Here is a 10,605-nt window from a genome sequence, read left to right on the forward strand (position 1 = left end):
CACTATATGATTGACCTAGTAGATTTATGGACTTAATGGATTAAGTCCTTAATGGGTTAAGTAGGAATACTTAACCCTAATCGTCATTTTATGTGAAAAACTCTAATTGGGTTTGGGTTCTTATTGGACCATTTATTGGACTAAGCTGTTTTGGGCCTTTGTGGGCCAACTGGGAACATATTTATGGACTAAGTTATTGGGCTTTAAGATAAGACTCATTGGAGATGCTTGGGCCCAATTTGGAAAATTAGGCCATAATTGGGCCTTGTGGATAATTAGCTATTGGGCCATTAGAATGCTAATTGTATGGACTAGAATAATTGGTTAGGACATAAAATAAGCCCATGTAGAGGTTTGGCCCCAATTTGGAAAATTAGGCCGTATGTTGGGCCTTGGTTGATTATTGGGCTTTTGGGCCTTCAGATTGTGAGTTTGAGCCTTGGTTGTGAACCAAGATAGGTTAGGGGTAAAATGGTCCATTTACCCCAAGTGTAGATTTATGGTCATGTATTGGAACCCGATTATTAATTGCGTGTCGTTTTGATGATTGACAGTTCGGGAACCTGTCAGGCACCAGCTAGAGTTTTATATGTGGGACTTTAGCAGTGCCAGGTGAGTCTCCTCACCATACCAATGGGTCTAAGGCTGACCCATTTTATGATATGTGATATGCTAGTAGATTATGTGCTATGCTAGTATGACCTTTACATGGAAGACCTTGGGAGGTTCTCGAGGTAGTAGACTAAGACCATGTGGGGGTTCCCATGGTAATTAACTATATGTGTTGTGTGGTATGCTAGCTATTATGTGATATGTGGTATGCTAGATTTTTTATGATATGCGGTGTGCTAGTTGACTCTGTGTTGCTTGCATGGAAGACCTCGGGGGGGTCCCGAGGCAGTGGGATATCAGACCATGTGGGGGTTCCCATGGCATTCCAGGCTAAGACCATGTGGGGGTTTCCATAATTTGATGTAAGACCTTGGAGGGTTTCCATGGCCTCCTTAGTAAAGACCTCGGGAGGATCCTGAGGCACTTGAGTGTAAGACCTTGGAGGGTTTCCAGGGCATCATTATAAGTTGCATGTTTAGCTCATATGTTTGTACGTATGGTTTGATTGGTAGTTATGGAAGACCATGTGGGGTTCCCATGGTAGTGGGCTAAGACCATGAGGGAGTTCCTATGGCACCCGGAGTAAGACCTTGGAGGGTTTCCACGACTTCCTTATATGATTATCGGTATAGCTTATGTGATTGATATGGCTTATGTGATATATGTAGCTTTCATAGCTAATATGATATGTGTTGTGTGTATTGTGTGCGGGGTATACTCTGGGGAACTCACTAAACTTCGTGCTTACATTTTTGTTTATGGTTTCAGGTATCATTATTTTGGAAAGGAAGGTCTCAGCTTGATCGTAGTGCACACACCCGTGTTGTCGCAGTATATGATTTTGGGATGAACTCTGATGAATGTTTTTAATTAATCATGTTTTTGGAATGTTTGAATTTAGAGATATATATACGTTTTGACTACATTGAAAAATGAAATTTTTACCCTTGATTTTTTGGTTGTTACATTAATTGTTGGGACTAGGATTCTTAGAACATCTAGGATCCTCAGCAACATCAGGATCCCGGTTAATTACCATTATTATTTTTATCAATATTTATAACGGTCATATTTTGTCTATAACTAACCCATGTGCAGAAGTAGTCAAGGGAAGACCAATTCTCAACTAAGAATCGTCTCAACTATGTTAAAGACCCGGAATACTTGGTCAAATAACGTTCGTGAACCTGGTCGTAGAGGATCCCGGGAATATCGGACATCTTGTTGGCTAAGTTAGACTATAAATTGACACTTGTAATCTGCACACGACACCCGGTTCTTTAGCTCAAGCTTACTCTACGAAATTCTCTACTCATTCTTACTAAGAACTCATTCTAATCTTTACTTTATATCAATAAAATCATCAAGGCATGTGATCATTATCACCTCCCAAGGTTTTATGTCGGAGATCCTAGCAAGGATCAAGGACTTTCCTTGTAAACCACCGTGTCTTTTTTCTTTTACTACCTGCTATTACACAATGTGAACATCACAGCCTCTCATTCAATTTGGTTGATTAGTACTTGTGTAAATTTTAACCAAAACAATTTGGCACCCACCGTGGGGCCATGGTGTTCAAAATCTTCGAAAAAATCATGTCTACACAACCGATCCTCTCTTCGTCCTCTGCTCCTTCCATTCTAACCAAAAACCTACCACCTCCTCCGAGTGGACCCCCCAATCAGAGGAAAACGCCTGACACTTCCAAGAAAAGCACCCCCCACAATCGCTAATCAAGGAAGGTTGGGATCCTCAGGGTTCCAGGATCCGACTGCCTTAGTCACTATTGTAGAACTTTTTGTTATGATGATGAAAATGACGCAATAGGTGACCCAACAACAGGAGGAGACTAGAGCACTACTCAAAGAAGTGGAGAGGATGAAGGCAGAATTTCAGAAATCCCAGGAAACTACGCCCACAGTTGTGCAACCATGGATCCACTCCATAAACATACCATCAGTGTGTGAAGATGCCCATTCCATGGGGGACGGTAAAGATCATGGTAGATCAACAAGAATCTAAAGAATGCTACAAAACCTCTATGAAATCTAAGATGAAACCCCAACAAGCATAGCAATTAAGGCAGGGGGCACGACATGTTCTAGAGATAAAGGAACAAGACGTAAAGGAAGTGCCCCTAGGCATCGAGGATCCTGAAGCTAAAATCCTCATAGGATCCTCAATGCCAGAGCAAATCAAGCAGGATCTATTGAATTTCTTAAGAACCAGAAGCAAGCCATCCGCATGGAAACATGAGGATATGACAGGTATAGACAAGACTATTATTACTCATAAACTTAATATCGGTCCTTCTTTCAGGCCAATACACCAAAAAAGATGGAAATTTGCACCCGAATGGAATCAAATCATCCAAGAGGAAGTAGAGAAGCTCCTTAAAACAGTAATGATCAAGGAAGTGAAATTCCCACGATGGCTAGCTAACGTGGTTGTCGTACAAAAGAAAAACAGCAAATGGAGAGTGTGTGTAGATTACACGGATCTCAATAAGGCATGTCCTAAGAATCCTTTCCCTCTACCACATATTGAATCTATGATAGATGCGACGGCTGGCCATGAACTGCTGACTTTCTTGGATGCTTCAGCAGGATTCCAACAAATCCAAATGGAACCATCAGACTAAGAAGATACTGCGTTTATAACACCAACAGGTATATATTGTTACATCGCAATGCCTTTTGGTCTCAAAAACACGGTCGCAACATATCAAAGATTGGTAAATCGGATGTTCAAAGAAAAACTGGGGGACACCATGGAATTTTATATCGATGACATGGTAGTGAAGTCGAAGAAATCTGAAGATCACCTTAGAGACCTCAAGGAAGCAGTTGATATCTTGGACGAGTACAATATGAAGCTGAACCCACTCAAATCTCACTTTGGAATGAAATCTGGAAAGTTCCTCGGATACATGGTAACCAAAAGAGGGATAGAAGCAAGCCCAGAACAAATAAAAACAATCATGGAACTAAGATCCCCGACTTCAACAAAGGACATCCAGAGGCTAACCAGAAGAGTAGCAGCACTCAACAGGTTCAATTCAAGATCCTCAGAAAGGTGTAAGCCCTTTTACAATATCTTGAAAAAGAACAATAAATTTGAGTGGAAAGAGGAACACAAGAAGGCCTTCCAGGAACTCAAAGAATACCTAAGCTCTACTCCAATACTGGTGAAACCTATAAATGGAGAACCACTTATCCTATATCTCTTAGTATCCCCAAACGCGGTAAGTGTTGTTCTGGTCAATGATATTAACGGGGAGCAACATCCTATCTACTATGTAAGTAAAAGTATCTTGGATCTTGAAACCATGTACTCTCATCTCGAAAAATTAGTTCTTGCCATAGTAACTGCTTCTACCAAATTAAGACACTACTTTGAAACACACACTATACATGTAAAAACTAACTATCCTATAAAGAATGTCATGAGAAAACCAGAAATGTCAGGAAGGATGGCAAAATGGTCGGTAAAATTAAGCACATTTGACATCAGATACGAAACAAGATCCGCCAAAAAATCACAAGCATTAGCGGACTTTGCGGCTGACTTTAGTGATGATCTACAAAACGAAGTAAACATGGAAGCCAAGCGACTCCTAGAAGATGAACACCTGTGAAAATGGACGATGTTCATAGATGGAGCTTCAAATCAGAAAGGAACAGGCCCTGGGATCATACTAAAGTCGCCACAGGGGGACATCATACCCCAGACAGTCAGTTGTGAATTCAACACTGCTAAAAACGAAGCAGAATACAAAACACCCATCATGGGACTACAATTAGCTAATGATCTTCAAATCAAGGATCATCAAGTATTTGTTGATTCTTTATTACTAACCAACCACTAAAATGGATCTTATGCAGTGAAAGGTGAAAAATTAGCATTATACCTAGAGATCCTCAAAAAATTAGCTTCTGATTTCGAAAACTTTAGCCTAACCCAAATTCCCAGAGAGGAAAACACAGAAGCAGATGCACTAGCCAATTTAGGAACCTCCCTTAGGATCCCACCAGAGATGAAGATTCCTATAACTCACATAATAACCCCAACCATAGAAACCCTCTCTAACAAGTTAGTAGATCCTAAGCGTCCGACAAGCATAGCAGCTATTGAAGATCCTGACCCTAGGATCCTTTCTCAAAGAGATCCCGACAAATAGGATCCTCAAAGAAGTCTGCAATCATGGACCCAACCCATTATAGAATATCTCCAAAATGGCACAATCACGATAGGAAAAAAGGGAAAGAGCATTCAGGACGAGAGTCTCAAGATTCATGTTAATCCAAGGTAAACTTTACAAGAAATCTATGGCAGGTCCATACCTAAGATGCTTGGAAGATCCTGAAGTTGCAGAAGTCTTAAAGGATATACACGAAGGAGATTGTGGCAATCACACCAGGGGCAGATCCTTATGCTCTAAAATACTGAGAACAGGATACTACTGGCCAACCATGAACAAAGACTCCTTCCTACATGCTCAAAAATGTGATGCTTGCCAAAGACACATCAACATCCTGCACCAACCGGAAAAATCTCTACATCCTATAATCTCCCTATGGGCATTCATGAAATGGGGGATGGATATTGTAGGAAAATTGCCAGTAGCCCTAGGAGGAAAGTCTTCATGTTGGTGATGACTGATTACTTCTCCAAATGGATCGAAGCCGAAGCTTTCCTCCACATAAGAGACAAAGAGGTAGTATCGTTCATTAAACGTAATATATTGACCAGGTTCGGGATCTCCGCAGAGACCATATGCAACAATGGATCCTAATTTATTAGAAAAAGAACAAGAGAGTTTTGCACAAGTTGGGGGTTCAAAATGATAATGTCCACTTCTATTCATCCCCAAGCTAATGGTCAACCGGAGTCCAACAACAAAATCAAAGTTAACAATTTGAAGAAAAGGCTGGACAAAAAGAAGGGAAATGGGCAGAAGAACTTCCTTTCATTTTATGGGCAGATAGAACCACCACCAAAGTGGCCACAAGTCAAACCCCTATTCCTTGGTGTTTAGGATAGAAGCAGTAATCCCTACTGAAGTAGTGATCCCGACGGCAAGATACTTGATGCAAGACCAAGAGAGTAATAACAGGATCCTAGCAGAGGATCTCGATACTATTGACGAGCTTAGGGATCTTGCCAAAATACACATTGTTGCTCACCAACAAAGAATCACCAAGGCTTAAAATAGGAATATAAGGGTCGGAAGGTTTCAAATAGGAGACTTAGTATTAAGGAAAACATTCCAAAACACCAAGGATCCTAGTGCAGCAAAATTAGCTCCCAAATGGGATGGACCATATCTTATAGATGTTGAAGCATAAAAAGGAGCATACTAGCTAGCGACACTCGAAGGAGACGTTCTGCCAAGATCCTAGAACACCGTACACCTTAAAGCATACTACATGTAAGTAGGATTAAATGATCCACAACAAAACCAAGGTACACATGTCCTTTGCCTTAAAAACTTTTATTATTACTAATTTTCTCCTCGGATACATTACTAAATTAAGCATCGGAGGGGCGTTAGCTAGACTAACGTCCACCCTTAGCTAACGTTTGCTATGCTGAACAATATGCGGTTGAGGATCCTTAAGAGTGGAGATCCTGAAACTTCAGGGTGCTTACAAGAGAAGATCCCAGAACGTTTGGATCCTTAAAGTTTGAACACCCTGAAGCACAAGGATCTTGACACATAAAGATCCTGATACTTGGTAAACTCCATTATATTTAACAATATAATACCATGTACACAAGTTATAGATTGATCATCTCTCCCACGACTAAGGGTACTTAATCCCCTCTAAGGTTTATACAACTAATTACCTCTTTCACATGAACTAAGGTTTATACACTTCACATGGACGCATGATATCTAACTGTGGGATATGGGCAAGGGGATCATTTCACGATTCAGTTTCTTGGAAACCCTCTTATCTTTGAACACAAGTTAAGATCCATACGTTTTATAACATTTTTCATGTTATCTAGAAATTGGGATCCTACCCTAGTGATTACTCCAGGAATATAACATTTTCATTTTATCAGGATTTTTCCCTAGTAACTACTTAAGTTTTATAACATTTTCATGTTATCAAAGATTGGGATTTCGCCCCAGGAATTACACAAGACCTATAACATCTTCATGTTGAAACATGTTGGGAATGTTCCCCGGAAAATACGGTCAGATTGTAACATTTTTGTGTTACCTACCCAATGAATTATATCATAAGTGGGGATCCTCCCTAGAATATAACATTAACATGTTATCTATTTTTTCTAAGTCTATAATCTAAATAGGTTATCCTAAGGATAAATTTCCCTTACAAGATCCAAAATCTTTAGGATCTCTGACGGTAGGGATCCTTACCCTTAAGGATCCTCATAAACCTTTGTTGGTAAGGGACCTCGTTCCTAACGTTGAACCAAAACTCTCTCCTAATTTGGAATTTACCCTCAGTAAACTCTCAAAGACTTAAGGAGAAACCCGAAGACAATCAGGTTCTATCTTTCCTTAATTTTGAAGTATTAAAATCAAGAATCCTGAACTTTCCAGGGTCCTGAATTAATCGCTAACATATGAACTTTCAGAGTCATTCGCTATTTTCACAAAAGTTCCAAAAGTGTATTAGAAACTTTTATGAGTTGCAAGTTAATCAACAAACTTGTAAAAGAAACTTTTAGATTGTTTAACAAAGCCGGTTATTGTTTGACTAATCATTATTGATCCTTTTTGTTTTTTAGGATCTTAAACATGCAAAGACCTTAGTATTGTGTTATGTAGGAAACAGAGAAAGACGAAAAGAAAACCGACCATTATATTCAAAAACAAAGAGGCCTATAGCCTTACAAAAGCCACGCATTAACATCAAAAGATTATACTACCCTAATCACCTAAAAGGCCTAGACCTTAACCTGGTCATCATCGGCCTTCTCCTTCTTCTTCTTTTCTTCCTCCCCCTGGCCACACTACATAATCTTCAGCGACGGTGGCAGGCTTGTTGTTTAGCTTAGCTAATGCCTCACGCCATCTTATCACGTCTCAAGATCCTGAATGTTCAAGATCCTCAGACATCTTGATCTTGGCCTCCAGGATAACCAAAACAGCGCTCGCCTTTGCATCCGCTATCACCTCCTCAAGGTCTGCAAGGTGCTCCTCTTATTTCTTAGCCTTCTTCTTGCTCAATAGCTCTACCCGCTAGAAAAGATCTTCGTTGGTGGCCTTCCAAATTTTCTCTTGCTCCTTTAGAGTGTACTCGACTTTCTCAGCCCGGATCCTAAGATCGTTCGTGCGTTGAGAAATATGAGTGGAGACCTGGAAGAAACACAGAGATCAGCAAAGGAAGAAAACATCTATGAAAAATAAATTCTTTCATGCAGGAAACTTACAGCCTGGGAAAAAGAGGACAACTTCCCAAGAGCATCCTCAATATTAAGGCCCTTTAGACTGAAATATGTTGCCCCGGAAGTCTTTCTCTTTCGGGATCCTGGAGTCCTTACAACCAGGTCGAGCTGGGATTTCTTTGGAGAAACCGGAGCAGAAGACTTTTCCTGCTTGATTCTGATCAGGCCACTAGTCATATCATGCTCGAGGTCAGCTAAAGCGAAACGATCACTGGAGCAAACAGTCATGGAACCTGCACAGAACATAAGGATCCTAATAAGATCAAGGATCTTAAGGCAACTACTTGAAGTCAGAAATTAAAAAGATACGTACCTGTAGCCATAGAAGCTGTGGTGGAAGATCCTTATTAGAGACTGGATTGGTCAAGTTTAAGAGATCTATCTGCCTCCGGGGGGAGAGAAAGCTGGCAATCTTATCCTCTCAATCTTTAGAAGTGAAAACAAGCTCTCCAAACTTGAAACTTGTATGAGAAAAAACAAAATAAGCATAATATTTCAGGATCCCAAAGGAAAATATTGAAATTCTATCCTTCTTAACCCAATACAAGGGCAAGACATCCCCGTCGGGAATAGAGTCACGTCTCACAAAGAAGTATCTTCCTTTCCAAGCCCCATCATTATGCTTGGTTTTTAGGATTAAAGGAGACTTGTAGGTTTTGACCTTAAGGAGGAATCGGGAGTTTTCGAAAGGTTGTAAGATTGTATACACAAGCCAACTCAGAGAAGCCTATATCCATGCCTTTCGACTGATTTATCTAATCGATCTAATAAAGGATCCTCCAAATAAAAGGCTTGGCCTGGATATACAAAATTTGTTGGATAAGGTGTCAAAGTCCATAACTATATTTGGTAGGTACTTGACCCGATTTGGCATGGTCCATTTGGGTTGCATGGCATCGGAACATTTGGATAGACTTTTGTGAGAAGAAGATATTTATGGTTTATTAATATATTATAAGTCTAATATATTAATATGAATTATTTAATTAGTATTGATCAAGAATTAGTTTGGAATTAATTTTGTGATCAAAAGAGACTAATTAAATAAATGGGGATTGATTTGGTAAATCATCCATTCTTATGTAGTGGGCTTATGATCCATAGTTCTTCATGATGGGCTAAACCTATGTGGTTACCCATGGATACTCCATGGAGGTTAAAACCCATGGATCATGAAGTATATGGAAAGGCATGAGTTACATGGTGTAACCCTAATATGCACACTATATAAAGAAGCCTCATCCTTGTAAAATCGGCACTTAAGTGATTTTAGTGAGGGCTAGTCGATTTTGGTGCATATCAATCTTCTCTCAAGTTATTCCAAGTGTTAGTGGTGTTGTGTGAAGCATTTGAGGCATCACATTTGGGATGCTAGGCTCACAAGGTCTTAAGGAATCCAATCTACTAAAAAGGTATGCCATTCTACTAGTTTTTATATTACATATACCCCAATCATATGCTAGTTAGGATGAATCCTTGGAAAAATGAAATTTTGCATGTATAATAGAGAAAACATAGATCCAAGATTTCTAGGGTTGCATGTACACCATAGGAATGTTAGAATGCTCAAAACTCATCAGTTATATCAGAGCCTAGGCTTGTTTTCATTATACTTGATGCAAATTGCTTAAAAAATCAATTTTTCTACCAATTTTTCAGTGAACTCGTCGAGTCCATGGGGGGACTCGACGATTCCATGAGAAAATTCATCCTACTCGACGAGTAGGTTCTAGCACTCGACGAGTAGGAGGCCCTGAGGGCAGAATTTCGAGTTTTATTGTTGGATTTGGACTAGGATCATTACCTTAAATTGTTTTTTATATTGTTAAACCTGTTTTTGATGTGGTAATGATTGTGCTAATCCAATTTCAAAGATAATTATAAAAGTTTCAAATTTTATATTAAGTTCATATGATTCTTGAAAATTGTTGATATAAATTATGCATGCTTATGAGTTTTGATAGATCATAGAAATTATTTGACATGCTTGTTAGTTTAATTGTTAATCTAAATGCTTTTTAATGGACACCATAACTTGTCCTCAAGTTATGGAATTCCAAGAGTTTTTCCATTAAAATCATTAAAACTCATAAGTTATAGAAATGAAAGGTTTTGAATAGTTTCAAAACTTGCACTCAAGTTTTGGAATTTGTAAAGTCACTTTAGAAAACTTTAATTCCAAACCCTAGAGTTTTAAAAGTTTAAAACTCTATCCTTATACTATTATATTATTAAAGGTCTAATAATTATATATATATATATATATATATATATATATATATATGTATAAGATCAAGTCAGTCTTACCGTTAGTAGGCCTTATTCACGAAGCCGGTCTATAATGAGGGTATAAGGTTGTTGCCTATAAAATGGCAACTTAATGGGTGTCTACTCTCACCCACCGCTTCCTTGGCCGGTGGAGGTTCGTTAGCTGAATGGGTAGGACAAAGACTATAATTCTCATTAAAAGTATAATGATAAACATAAAGTAACTAAACCTTTTATAAATTCCTAATCTTATTTACTTTAAGAAATTTTGAAATTGATGCTAACCCATGAGATTAC

The sequence above is a fragment of the Lactuca serriola genome, chromosome 3, assembly GCF_051521515.1.
Source record: "Lactuca serriola cultivar US96UC23 chromosome 3, Lser_US96UC23_V15, whole genome shotgun sequence".
In the NCBI taxonomy this organism is placed as follows: Eukaryota; Viridiplantae; Streptophyta; class Magnoliopsida; order Asterales; family Asteraceae; genus Lactuca; species Lactuca serriola.